Consider the following 15,457-nt stretch of genomic DNA (forward strand, 5'->3'; position numbering starts at 1 on the left):
GCCAGTCACACAGAGGGAGAGTCAGCCACACAGGGAGACAGAGACTGCCAGTCACACAGAGGGAGAGTCAGCCACACAGGGAGACAGAGACTGCCAGTCACACAGAGGGAGAGACAGCCACACAGAGAGACAGTGACTGCCAGTCACACAGAGGGAGAGACAGCCACACCGAGAGAGAGAGACTGCCAGTCACACAGAGGGAGATACAGCCACACAGAGAGACAGTGACTGCCAGTCACACAGAGGGAGAGACAGCCACACCGAGAGAGAGAGAGAGAGACTGCCAGTCACATAGAGGGAGAGACAGCCACACAGAGAGAGACTGACAGTCACACAGAGGGGGACAGGCAGACAGTCACACAGAGAGGGACAGACAGAGACACAGAGAGCAAGAGAAAAAGACAGCCAAACACACACAGAGAGAGAGAGAGAGAGAGAGAGAGACAGATATTGGGGGGAATTCAAATGTTTGAAAAGTGGGTTGGGTGTCTGTCTATTAGATAGGAAATAACGGACACCCAACTGACTTTTCAAACAATTGAATCTCCCCCCAGTGGGTGAGTATGGGAGAGAGCAGAGAAGAAAGACATTAGTTACCCGGTGGGCAGTGACCCTAAAGCTGCAGCGTCCTCGGATCCGTCTCTCAGGTCCCGGTATTACAGGTAGATGGTAACAATGAGTGATCTCTCCTCCCTGTGCCTGAGACGTTATATTTAGAGCTCAGTGTAACAGCTGCTGCAGCCATTGCACAATATGTACTGTAACCTGCTTTCTGTTACAGGGATAATAATATAGTGTTTATTACCAAGGATCTAATTGTTATTTTCTTCTCTTTCGCTATTACTGAAGTATACCTGGGGACACTCCAACAGGTAAGTTACCTCTCTCCCCTTCTCAGTACACAGAATATTACCTCAGGAATCCCCTCTATTCTCTCTCACTCGTCCTCTATGCATAGTAGTACACGTAGTAACTGACACAAGAGTATGAATACACAAGAACGCTGCACCCTAAATCCAATGACACTCACTTCTACAAGTATCAGTGTTATCAGAGACGGCCCTAACCAATATGATGCCCTAGGCAAGATTTTGGCTGGTGCCCCCTAGCACCACCGCTGGTTCCGCCTCTGACCCTGCACCTCTTTCCCAGCACCATCACCACTCACCCATAGCAGTCCTTATTTTGGAGTTTGTACTCCCTATATTTTAAATAGGAACAGTTTGCCCATTTGACGCACAGCCCAAAAGGGGTGTGTTTTTGCTTGCAAGGGGCATGGCCACACAATAGTAACCCCAATTCCAATTACGCCACACAGTACTGCAACTTTATTCACATTTGATCATGCAATAGTGTCCATAATTCATATTACATTCCATAGTAGTATCACTTTACCTTATAAACATTACTCCTCACAGTAGAGCCCCTTATTCACATTACGTCACACTGAATTGCTCCTTATTCACACATTACACATTACACATTACACATTGCTCTTTATTCATATTAGATGACACAGTAGTGCCCTTTCTATACGCAATGCCACATAGTAGAGCACCTTATACACATAATGCCACACATTAGTAATGCATTTATACACATAATTCCACACAGTAATGCCCCTTACACATTACTAATGTCCTTATAAACATAATGCGCCTTACACATTATGACAACCTATATTAATGCCCTTTTACACATAATGTCCCTTACATATATGCCACACATTATTAATGCCCTTATACACATAATGACACGCATAGTGCCCCCTACACATTTGCTGCACATTATTAGTGCCCCTATACACATAATGACACACATACAGTAGTACCCTGTTACACATATGCCGCACATTAATAATGACCTTATACACATAATGACACACATAGTGCCCGCTACACATTTGCTGTACATTATTAGTGCCCCTATACACATAATGACACACATACAGTAGTACCCTGTTACACATTTGCTGCACATTATTAGTGCCTCTATACACATAATGACACACATAGTGCCCCCTACACATTTGCTGTACATTATTAGTGCCTCTATACACATAATGACACACATAGTGCCCCCTACACATTTGCTGCACATTATTAATGCATTTTTACATGACACACATAATGCTCCTTACACATATTCCGAACACTACTGCACAACCAACCCACTCACATGCACACAGCACTCACACTTCCACTAACACTGTGACCTCTGCCTCTGCTTGGATACAGATGTGTCCTCACAAATCTTGCCTCAATGCTAATATCGGGCACCTTTTTTTATGAAAATCCATCTTATTTGCATTGCTATGTGGCTAGGATGCACAAGCAGCTTCTACTGATTAAACTGATATGCAGCATACCTATATACTGTGTGAGACTGTGGCTGTATCTGCATATGAAATGCTACACACAGAATATAGGCATGCCGCATATCATTTTAATCAGCAGAAGCTGCTTGTGCCACCAGGCATATCAAATACCCTAGGCAATTGCCTAGTTTGCCTATGCCTATGGCCGACTCTGAGTGTTATCACAATATGTATTTATATATCACATTGCAATGTTTGTGCTTCTATATAACTGTTTAACACTTCAATATGTTAGATAGAATAATAATAATAATTATTATCACCCCTAAAAGGAAGAGTAAATATTCAAAGAATGTACAGTGAGTGTATGGAAGAAGAATAATATTAATACTAAAATTACTTCATACTAATACTGGTTCTTACACTTCACTCCCCAAGGCAAAGATCTTGAAGTAGGAGGGTTACCCGTGACTCAGGCCCCCACACATCCACCGCACCAAAATTACTATTCTTATAATATACTAAATTCTAGAACACATTAAAGACTAAACAGGTTGCAAGTCTCTGTTTGGCCAGACTTTTGGTGGTGCACTTATTTTATGTTTTTAGTTGATTTTGAACCAGGGTTCATGAAGCTGTACCCCTTACATTAATAAGGTACAATTTGTTTAATAGATATTCAAGAGTATGGTGGTTCTGCCTTGCTGAATTGCAAGAACATATGATTTCAAATCCCCATTCCTTGTTATTATTCTTACTTTAATTGTAATAAAATCCTTGTGCCAGGGCAGTAAACTACCGCCACCTATGGGCCTGACTCAAACGTAAACGCTATTTGCGTCGATAATGCAAAAATATGTTAATGCTGCAGGGGGAGTCAGCTGCAAATCCGTTCGCAACTCACTCACCATCAAATGTTTTTTCCAGTCTGTGCAAAGCCCAGGACCTACTCCTACAGTTCGATCGAGACGGGATGATCGGGCTGGAGCTGACGTCCAGAACCAGCCCTAGGCATAGGCAAACAAGGAAAATGCCTAGGGCATTTGGTATGCCATGGGGCACAAGCAGCTTCTGCTGATTATAATAATATGCGGCATGCCTATATCCTCTTCCTCAGGTCCTGGTGGCTCCATGGTCCTCCTCCATTTACAGCCCACACCTCCTGGTACTCACACACACTGTGTCTGTTGGACAGCATTCATCCCCTCCTCAGGTCCCAGTGGATTATTTTCTGGCACGGCGTATGTGATGTCATGCTGTCACCGCTGCTGAAGTGAAGATGTGCCATGAAGAGGAGCAGGCTCTGTGCATCTTGAATACATTACTATTGTGGACATTGTGTGTAAGGGGCACTACTACAGTGAGCATTCTGTATATAAGTAGCACTACTAATGTGGGCATTATGTGTGTAAGTATCACTACTGTGGTCATTATGTGTAAGGGGCACTACAGCTGTGGGCATTATGTGTGTAAGTATCACTACTGTGGTCATTATGTGTAAGGGCCACTACAACTGTGGGCATTATGTGTATAAGTATCACTACTGTGGTCATTATGTGTAAGGGGCACTACAGCTGTGGGCATTATGTATATAAGTATCACTACTGTGGTCATTATGTGTAAGGGGCACTACAGCTGTGGGCATTATGTATATAAGTATCGCTACTGTGGTCATTATGTGTAAGGGGCACTACAGCTGTGGGCATTATGTGTGTAAGTATCACTACTGTGGTCATTATGTGTAAGGGGCACTACAACTGTTGGCATTATGTGTAAGGGGCACTACTTCTGTGGGAATTGTGTATAAGGGGCACTACTGTGGGAATTGTATCTAAGGGGTACTACTGTGTGGTGTATAACATGTATAGAGGGTTACATCACTCAGGAGTGCCCTTTATTCACATTGCACTACACGTGCAATGTGAATAAAGGGCACTACTGAGTGATGTTACCTGAATAAGTGGCATTACTATGTGGTGTAATATGAATCAGAAGGTACTATTATGTGACCACAATGCTTCATTGTGAGATAAATGTCACTTTATAAAGTATGTAAAGTAGGGCAGTGATTTTTAGTTGGGGTGGTGCCAAAAACACGAGCACTGGCCCTGGCTCCGCTTAATGTGGAGGGGGGGATGGGTAGGTGCTCTACTGTGTGGCGTAACATATAGAAAGGGCACTGCTGTATCGTCTAATGTGAATAAAGAGAAATATGGTGTGTAATGTGAATAAGGATCAATTCAGTGTGATGTAATGTGAATAAGGGGCACTATTGTGAGGAGTAACGTTTATAAGTGGTACTACTGTGTGATATACCATGAATAAGAAACATCATTGCATGATAAAATGTGAATAAAGTTGCAGGACTGTGTGGCGTAATTTGAATTGGGGGTATTATTGTGTGCCCATGCCCCTTGCAGCAAAAACACACTCCTTTTTGTTCCTATTTAAAATATAGAGGGTAGGAAAACCAAAATAAGGACTGCTATGGGTGAGGGGTGATGGTGCTGGTAAAGGTATGCAGGTTCAGAGGCAGAACTAGCGGTGGTGCTAGGGGGCACCAGCCAAAATCTTGCCTAGGGCATCATATTGGTTAGGGCCCGGCTCTGCTGACGTCACACACCCTCCCTGAAAATGCTTAGGAACACCTGCGTTTTTCCAGACACTCCCAGAAAATGGGCAGTTACCATCCCCAAATGTCCGCTTCCTGTCAATCAACTTGCGAACGCCTAGAGATCAAAAAAGACGCTGCAATTGTGCACAGTTTGGCCTCGCGCACGCGCATTATGATCCCTAGGCATGTGCAGCCGATCGATAATCAGTCGCCTTGCGAAACTGCACTACAGCTATCAGATCTGAATTAGGTCCTGAGCAGGAGCGGTTCTTGGTGCGGGCAAGCAGTGCCTGCGCCCGGGGCGCTGCGGCCTGGGGGCACGGGCGCAGTCACCGCCGCCTACCTGCACCCTGCTCCCCGGCTGCAGCAGACGCCATGGGCTGTGTGGGCGTCCGCTGCAGCCGGCTCCAGTGACAGGCACTAGAGGTCATTATCTCCCATAGAGAGGAGCCGCGGCGGCCAGACGGAGCAGCAGCAGCAGTGGTCGGGAAGCAGGAGCGGGGCAGTGGTAAGTATTGTTTTTGTGTGTGTTTGACAGCGACAGGGGGCACAGCAGCAGAGGGCACAACTACAGGGGTCACAGCAACAGGGGACACAACTACTGGGGCAAATCTACTGGGGGCACAGCAGCCGAGGGCACAACTACAGGGGTCACAGCAACAGGGGGCACAACTATTGGGGGCAAAGCAACAGGGGGCACAACTACTGGGGGCAAAGCAACAGGGGGCACAACTACTGGGGGCAAAGCAACAGAGGGCACAACTACTGGGGGCAAAGCAACAGGGGGCACAACTACTGGGGCAAATCTACTGGGGGCAAAGCAACAGGGGGCACAACTACTGGGGGCAAAGCAACAGAGGGTACAACTACTGGGAGCAAAGCAACAGGGGGCACAACTACTGGGGGCAAAGCAACAGGGGTCACAGCAACAGAGGGCACAACTACTGGGGGCAAATCAACAGGGGGCACAACTACTGGGGCAAATCTACAGGGGTAACAGCAACAGAGGGCACAACTACTGGGGGCAAAGCAACAGGGGGCACAACTACTGGGGCAAATCTACTGGGGTCAAAGCAAAATGGGGCACAGCAACAGGTGGCACAACTACTGGGGGCAAAGCAACAGGGGGCACAGCAACAGAGGGCACAAATACTGGGGGAAAAGCAACAGGGGGCACAACTACTGGGAGCAAAGCAACAGGGGGCACAACTACTGGGAGCAAAGCAACAGGGGGCACAACTACTGGGGGCAAAGCAACAGGGGGCACAACTACTGGGGGCAAAGCAACAGGGGTCACAGCAACAGAGGGCACAACTACTGGGGGCAAATCAACAGGGGGCACAACTACTGGGGCAAATCTACAGGGGTAACAGCAACAGAGGGCACAACTACTGGGGGCAAAGCAACAGGGGGCACAACTACTGGGGCAAATCTACTGGGGTCAAAGCAAAATGGGGCACAGCAACAGGTGGCACAACTACTGGGGGCAAAGCAACAGGGGGCACAGCAACAGAGGGCACAAATACTGGGGGAAAAGCAACAGGTGGCACAACTACTGGGGGCAAAGCAACAGGGGGCACAGCAACAGAGGGCACAAATACTGGGGGAAAAGCAACAGGGGGCACAACTACTGGGGGCAAAGCAACAGGGGGCACAACTACTGGGAGCAAAGCAACAGGGGGCACAACTACTGGGGCAAATCTACTGGGGGCAAAGCAACAGGGGGCACAACTACTGGGGCAAATCTACTGGGGGCAAAGCAACAGGGGTCTCCTCAACAGAGGGTACAACTACTGGGGGCAAAGCAACAGAGGGCACAACTATTGGGGCAAAGCAACAGGGGTCACAGCAACAGAGGGCACAACTACTGGGGGCAAATCAACAGGGGGCACAACTACTGGGGCAAATCTACAGGGGTAACAGCAACAGAGGGCACAACTACTGGGGGCAAAGCAACAGGGGGCACAACTACTGGGGCAAATCTACTGGGGTTAAAGCAAAATGGGGCACAGCAACAGGTGGCACAACTACTGGGGGCAAAGCAACAGGGGGCACAGCAACAGAGGGCACAAATACTGGGGGCAAAGCAACAAGCGACGGGGCACAACTAATGGGGACATAGCTACTAGGGGCATAGCTACAGGGGGCACAGTAACCTGGAGCCTCGGAACAGCGACATTCACGGCAATTGCTGAGTGTCAGTCCAGTCCGTTTATCCCCCTTGCTGAGCAGTGATTGGAGGAGTGTGTCAGTTGACTGGAGCAGAGCTTGTGGTTGGTTGAATCATGATCAGCTGATTGCAGGTAACATGGTGACGCTCAGTGTCGGGAGTTGGTGGGAAGGATCATGAGGCACACACCAGGGAAGATAGGGTGCACTGCAGGCAGCAGCGCCCTCTGCAGGAATGACCCTGGAATTAGCTCCAGGATCTCTGGAGAGTTGCACACCAGCGCGCAGGCAAGTGCTGATGAGCTATGCTCCCGGTCCTGACAGTAGCTTCCTTCTCTCGGTGCGCAGACCCGAGTCTCCTGTCCACTGCCCGCCACTGAGCTCAGTCTCTCCTTTCCCACATTAGCTGTCCAGCGGCGAGTGACAAGAGAGAGCACTGCCAGAGAAAGATGGGGGCAGGTACCTGGCTGATGTGAGGCAGTGCGTGGCTCAGATCTGTCTCTCATTACATAGATATGTGTATACTTATCATTCTGTGACTGTGTATATGAGTACTGTGCCTTTTTTCTCCTTTATCTATATCTATTTATATAAAGGTAAGCTGGGGGGGCGGGATCTTTAACATCTACATCTATGTAAAATATTAGAGGAATATATTTTACATAGATGTAGATGTTAAGGATATGCATTCTCTTATAGGTGGAACTATTATATGTTTTGTTTGTTTTTGATTCAATTAGTTTTGTTTATGTATTGGTCAGCCCCTCCCTGGTCCTGTGACAGACCCTGTGTATTGAGCCTAGGTGCCGAGCCACTGCCCACGACCTGAGGACGTTTCCTGACCGGGCGGATGTTGACAGCCGCGATTGCGCGACATCACTTCCGGTACGGCGGAACCAACGTCAGTGTCGTTGGGAACAGTGTCCTGACACTGGGGTTCCACTTCGGCTTGCCACGTGAGCAGTGAGGCCCTCTCCTTCACTTGTGGGCTGGGTTGAGCAGGTGGATGTGGTTTACATTAATTTTGCTGCTACATAAGGTCGTGCTTTTGAACGTGGTGTTGTAGCTGACCCCATGATGAAGGTGTGACAATCGAAACGGTCCGTTGGGATGGCTGTTTGTCTCTTTATGGACTTTTTCCACATAACACTGATGAGTATAACATGTGTTTACTAAAGGCCTTATAATTAGAGGCGGTCTTAGGCATAGGCAAACTAGGCAAATGCCTAGGGCAGGCTTTCCCAACCACGGTCCTCAAGGCACACCAACAGTGCAGGTTTAAGTGATATCCAGGCTGCAGCACAGATGATTAAATCAAACTAACTGAGGTGCTAATTAAGTCACCTGTGCTGCAGCCTGGATATCACTAAAAGCTGCACTGTTAGTGTGCCTTGAGGACTGCTGTTGGGAATGCCTGGCCTAGGGGCACCAGCAGCTTCTGCTGATGAAAATGATATGCAGCATGCCTATATTCTGTGAGTGATTGCGGCTGTATCTGCATATGAAATGCTACGTTACAGTGTATTCCTGGATATCACTGTAACGTAGCATTTCGGATGCAGCTACAGTCACAGTTGCACACAGAATATAGCTATGCTGCATATCATTTTAATCAGCAGAAGATGCTTGTGCATTCTAGCCACATAGTAATGCAAATAAGAGGCATTTTCATAACAAAAAAGGCACCCAGCGTTAGCAGAGCTGCCAGCTGACTCGCACCGGGCATCTCCTGCTGCATGGCGTATTGAGGCAAGATGTATGAGGACACATCTGTATCCAAGCAGAGGCAGAGGTCACAGTATTAGTGGTGTCAAAGTCAGAAAAATATCTCTATACACACTGCCATATTTGCACCTCATATACGTCCGCGCTGCGCATGCGTACGCTCACCCGTGCGTGCGCATACTCACAGTCGCGGGCACCCGCAGGCGCACGGTATGCGTATTTACGGTAGAGTTTATGTGATCGTAGCGTGCGACTCAATCGTTACATATTTTAACTATATAATGTATTTTGTAGATCATGGTCCCTTTGATAGATTCTGAAAGTTTAGTTAATATAGAATGTTCCTGAACAGAGAGATCCCTCTTTGTATTGTACGAAGGGTCTAACAGGAGTCATACAGTGGTGTTTAGTACCCATCGGAAGAGTATTTAATTAGCAATATTTCGGTGTTGGTTTGGAGCGGATTAATCGTTCGTGCGAATAGTTATGGACATAAGAAGTTTATGTCCATTTACTATTATTTACTCTTACTTAGCCATGCGGCGGGAAACCCAGTATCCCACCCACCTGAGCTGTTGGAAATCGTCACAGCCCACCTGTATGAATCAACCTATGACCTTTTGTTATAGTGCGAGGAGGAATTCCTGTGTCCAATGAACAATGAGATTGTAGGGACCATTGAATTGTATTGTGTGTGGGGCATAAATAGACAAGCCGATCACATCCAGCTCACTCTTCAACGGTTATCATTGCTGAAAATCGGGAGCTGGATGTCCAGAGGCGCATGCGATCGTTCCCCTTGTGCGTAAGTGTTTCTCCGCAACCATATTGTTCTTACTGTTATTGTGAGCCATTTCTCTCTCTCTCTCTCTCTCTTCTCCTCTTTCTCTCTTATTTTCCCTTAAAACATAATTGTATTGTATTGTATTTCCTGTGTAGTTATCTGGTTAGGTAGTCTATGTTATATTGTAGTGTATGACTTGTATTGTGTTAATTCTTTTGCAAGTATATCATTCATAATATATATATATTAGGCGTTGGACCCTAAGCCCAGGTATCTGTGTATTTCTTATAGTGTTTAGTATTCTCAGAGCGTCGGTGACGCTCGAACAGCATTTGAGTTAATAAGGTTATACTGTGTTGCATTTACACTCTATCACTACACTAAGGTTTTACTGCATAATATACGGTTTATGGTTTAGATATAAAGGTTTAACATTGTGAGCGTCAGCGCCGCTGGTGATCTCCTCGTGGTCCCGAGCGTCCGCTACGCTATAGCGAATCATTACGTTAGACGGCAGCCAATAGCGTGCCTGCCTGTGATCTCTTGGCCGTGAGCGAACGTGACGCTTGAGCGTCTCGACTACGGCTAAGTGATTGTTACGCAACTTGCGTACCCTTACGGTACTCCATACATAATTAGCGTACAGTGTTCTTAGACCTCATAAAGGGTTTTATATGCGATAAATATTTAGCTTTATCAATTGGCGGCTCGCCCGTCCTTCACATATCTGCACTAGGTAATTTCAGCAGACATTATCCAGCAGCAAAGGGCGGGAGGTCATATTCCTCGTAGTGCTGTTTGGATAAGCGTCTGCTTCACTTAGTAAAGGGTGCTGAAGGAATCCGGGACCGGAGGTAAGAACAAAACGATAGTGTCTTTTTAAAACTGTTTATTTCTGTCTTGCGTACACACGCACGCATATCTGCATTTCTTTTCATTCGTGTATTTTCATATATCACTCTCCTGTTTGCCATTGTATAATTGATAAACGTACTAAGAGAGATTTGCCGCTATTTCATAGTTAAAAAGTAAAGGTAATACAGTTAAGGTATAGAAATACACACAGCTCTACCTAAAGGTAAAAGGAGAGATTGGTGTGGTGTGCGGTAGATGATCGAGGATCATCTACATTGATAAACGTGTAAGTTGGGTTACGGTGGACAAAGACTGGTGTACACGTGTCTCTAACAAAGGGAGAGACTCGCGTACGCAAAGGGCCGACGCACGCAGCGTAAATTACGCAACGGAGCGTCTGGGTACGCCCACGTAACTCAAGTCACACGATAGTGTTGATTTTTAAGTAACGCAACAGGCGATAAATAGCGCAACAAGCGATAAATAGCGCAACAGGCGATAAGTAGCGCAAATCTATTTTAAATTCGAAATTTAAATTAATAGATCCTTCTCCTAATTTGTAACACATCTGGTCTAAAGAGAAATTTCTGCGCAGAAATAGAAATAGAAACAAAAGTGTATATGTGGTGAGTGAGTGTGTTTTTACAATTTTGAGGATTGAACCAAAAGAAATCATCGAGTTCTCGTGAGGTACATACGTGTAAGTGACATGCACGGTGGCTAGGGAGGCATCCTTGGTTAAACATAAAATTTGAGCATTAAAGTATAGCAGACCAGGAGGTCATACTGTAGCAGACCAGGAGGTCATAACAGACCAGGAGGTCTAGGTACAGCAGACAAGGAAGTCCGCTATAGAGTCCACAGGCACAACACCAAAAAAAGGGTTGGTGCAACACCCATATAGGCCATACAAGCTCTTGCTGAAGGAATTCGCAGCCGCAATTTTCGATTCCGCTGGTCGCTCCGTACATAAGATTAGTTGCTTATGTGCTGAACGATTGTACCGCACGTAATTGTGTGCATTAGTAAACCTGACCGGTACTATTTGTGTACGAAGGTCATAAACGCTATTTGTACATTCTAACGTGATTTGTGTAATTTTTTATTTTTTCAAAAAGGGAAGTTCGCTGGTCACTCAGGAACTATCTGGCAACCACACCTTTACTGGAAAGGGTTAATGCTCTGCGGATCACACTCACATGTTCCAGTAAACAAAGGTTAATAGGGGCCCTGGGTCGAGTACGCCAGCACTATATCAGTGTGATCAGGTCGCATTGGTCGGCGTGGGCGAGTGAGTGAGTGAGGTGCTCGGTAAACTTCACCGCCAACCTATCGTGAATATCTTGGTTTTTTGTAAGGTTCCGTAACACCTGCAAATTATGGGGGCCAGTTGTTCAGGAAGGGGGCGATCAACCTCGGTTCGGGTTGATTCTATAAACCGACCAGTCGGGTCGGCAAGGTACGTAATGTGTGAAAAGTACGGAAGTCACACAGAAGCTTTATGTGATGAATGGGAGAGAATGACAGTACATGACGGGGAGAAATTCCCAAGAGTAGGTAGCTTCAGCACAGAAGTGTTAACGAATTTAAGGAGAAGGATATGTCTCATTAAATCAGCAAAGAGATGAATCAAGCATTATGATTATTTGCAGTTGTGGCAACAGGAGGGTGACATACAGAGAGGATTGGCTCAGGCGGCGGGATCTGGCTCGATCAGGAAACTGATAGCCACGGCCCCACCGCCACCATACATATCAGGAGAGAAATTGGTTGCGGAGAATGACGCACTAAGGTGTAACAAACAAACACTTAGCAACTGTGTAAATGTTAAAGATAATGTTAACCAATTAACCAATGCAAGTATTAACCCGTGCAAGTTGTACCCTGTTTTGAACTTTCCCCAGGAGTGTGATCAAGAGGACGAATCGGCAACAATATCAGCGCTCTCTCTAGCAGCCACCATATCAGAAACAACAGTAGGCACGGCCCAACCCATAAAATTAGTAACAAAGCCCCCAGCGGAGGGACAGGTGAGGTCGTATCAACGGGTAAGTACGGCACCATACACTATGCTGAAACTATTTCACCACAAACTGCAGAATCTACACAGAATGATGTTGTTAGAATTAATCCTGTTAAGGTAATAGTAGTGCCAAATGGGAAAACGGACACTTCAGGAGTCACCCCTGTTAGGAACATCGCCATGTATAGCCCGTTTACCCGAATGGAATTAAGGACCATAGTGTCTGAATTCCCTGACCCTAGAAAAGATTTAGTTGCTAGCCAAAAATACATCAGAGACCTAGGAAACACATTAGAGCCCAATAATAAAGATTGGCAAGTACTGCTAAGAGCTTGTTTACCCTCCAATGTCGACGCAGCTCAATTTTTAGCTGACTGTGGATTAGATCAGGATGTACCTCTTACAGATGTGTACAACAAAGATAATGTAAAAAGAATAAGCTTACAGTTAAAGGAGTATTTCCCAGCGGTAGTTAAATGGAACAAGATATTCTCCATTAAACAAAAGGAGTCAGAAACAGCTGCAGAGTATTTTCACAGAGCATTATCAGAGATGGCAAAATACACAGGCATAGAGGACATTAAAACAAACATAAACCATCGAGAAGTAGCAGTATCGGTACTGATGGATGGTTTAAAAGAGTCATTAAAGACTAGGGTACAGACCACACAACCATGTTGGCGAGGTCTGTCTGTGGCTACTTTGAGAGAGGCTGCTATTGATCACGACCGGAATATCACCAGACACAGGGAGTCACAAGGTGATAAGTTAATGTCAGTAAGTATACAGGCCCTGACCACAAAACAGCCTGTGTTAATATCACCAAACCCTGTGGGTAAGTCAAATGTGGTAACATGTTATTTTTGTCACAAACAGGGACACTTTGCACGAGACTGTAGATCGAGAAATGTACAAAAATCTTATCAACCCCCTAGACAACGACACGACACACGACATTGGGATCAGGGTCCACAGAGACGGAGTTATGAGCCACATACAGGGGAAACAAAAAGATACCCCCCGAACAGAGACTGGCACGCCTCTGGTAGTTCCCAGCTAACTCCCTCACAAGTAGTTGCTGCCAGCGGGATTCAGGGAGGTCACCATACCCAATAGGGGTGTGGCCATACCTGTAATCTGCAGCCAGTAAAATTGATTGCAAGCCTTGGAAGTGAACCTGAAGTTGCAATTAATGTAGCTGGTAAATCATTAAACTTTCTTGTAGATACGGGGGCGGCCAAATCAGTGATAAATTCGACAGTGGGCATGAGAACCACTGGTAGGACAATTCCAGCCATGGGAGTAACAGGAGTAGTCCAGCATTACCCTGTTAGCAAGCCAGCCGAGATTACAATAGGGCCTTTACATACCAAGCATTCCTTTTTGCTGGCTGCATCGGCACCGACCAATCTCCTGGGAAGAGACTTACTGTGTAAAATGGGGTGCATCATTTATTGTACTCCTGAAGGTGTATTCTTGGACATACCTGAGAATCACGCTCAGGAAGTGCGAGACATGTTAGACTCCCCATCAAAATTAATGTCACATACCATTATGACAAATAGGACTCCCTCCCAAGTAGAAGAAATGACATCTCAGATACCAGAGTCACTTTGGACTAAAGATGGACAGGACACTGGATTAATGGCAAACGTAGCTCCGGTAGTTGTACAAGTAAAAGATGGTAGGATAGCTCCAAAAATCCCACAGTACCCTCTGAAGCCAGAGGTGGAGTTAGGAGTTTACCCAGTAATAGAGCGCTTGTTACAACAGGGCATTCTGGTAAGAACGTCCAGCACTGCCAATAGTCCCATCTTCCCTGTGAAAAAGAGTGGGGGGAGGGGTTACCGGCTAGTGCAGGATCTAAGGGGGATTAACAAAATAGTTGAGAGTCAGTTCCCCGTAGTGCCAAATCCAGCTGTCATCCTAATGCAAATCCCTCCCACTGCGAAATTTTTCACTGTTATTGACCTCTGCTCCGCTTTCTTTTCGGTACCTCTGCACCCTGACAGCCAATATTTGTTCGCATTTACATACAGAGGAGTCCAATACACATGGACTCGATTACCACAAGGATTCATAGATAGTCCAAGTATATTTTCCCAGGCTTTGCATGATTGTTTACAGTCTTTCCAACCAGTGAGTGGATCAGTATTAATACAGTACGTGGATGATCTACTACTGTGTTCTGATTCATTGGAAGCATCCCTGAAGGATACGAAACAGCTCCTGTTTCATCTTTCAGACACAGGACACAAGGTTTCCAAAGACAAGTTGCAATTATGCCAAACTAAGGTAAAATATTTGGGACACTGTCTAACACAAGGACTGAGACACCTGACCGCTGATAGAATTCAAGCAATTAGAGACAATAAAACAGATTGTTGGGTATGCTCTCAAGTACCTCAAGGTCATAGCAAATCAGGGCTAGTACCATTTCCTTTAACGTTAGGGGAGGTACTTGAGTTAAGTGGTGGGAGACCGGTGGACAGGAGGTTTAATATCTCCAGCCCTCCTAGTTTGAAGCTCCACCAATACCATGTGGATAGGTCCCTATTATGTTTTAACATCTCCAATCCCCGAAAGCCGGGAAATTGGGAAGTATCATGGAGTAACCAAACCATGACCTTTTCGCATAGAGCAGATAGAATGCCTACAGATACAGAGCTTATACGCCACATAGCCAGTAGAGGAAAATCTTTCCGGTATAGGTATACCTTAGGAAATAGGATTACGAGAGTTGGAGAGGTATCACCAGGATACTGTGCACATATCGTACAACCTGATACGTGTACTAAGCAGATGGAAGAATTAGGGTTAGGAGATTTCACATGGAAGGTGTGTAATATGGTTATGTCCTACTCCGTCCCATATGTTCTCCCCGATGATGCATATTTCATATGCGGGAGAAAGGCGTATAAGTGGCTTGCCCCAAACTCTGAAGGATTGTGTTATATTGGAAAAGTACTG

At 45.9% G+C, this 15,457-nt stretch overlaps 1 long non-coding RNA gene across 1 annotated transcript in view; it reads right to left on the bottom strand.

Annotated features, from left to right (window-relative positions):
- LOC135050458 (uncharacterized) overlaps nt 1-7,165 on the bottom strand; it is a 144,591-nt gene extending 137,426 nt beyond the window's left edge. The window contains exons 1-2 of the long non-coding RNA XR_010241615.1: nt 7,088-7,165; nt 598-699 (exon numbers count right to left, since the gene is read on the bottom strand). This is a non-coding gene — a long non-coding RNA (uncharacterized LOC135050458). The remainder of the gene's footprint in view (nt 1-597; nt 700-7,087) is intronic.
- Nucleotides 7,166-15,457: the final 8,292 nt, after the last annotated feature.

The sequence above is a fragment of the Pseudophryne corroboree genome, chromosome 2, assembly GCF_028390025.1.
Source record: "Pseudophryne corroboree isolate aPseCor3 chromosome 2, aPseCor3.hap2, whole genome shotgun sequence".
NCBI classification, from domain to species: domain Eukaryota; kingdom Metazoa; phylum Chordata; class Amphibia; order Anura; family Myobatrachidae; genus Pseudophryne; species Pseudophryne corroboree.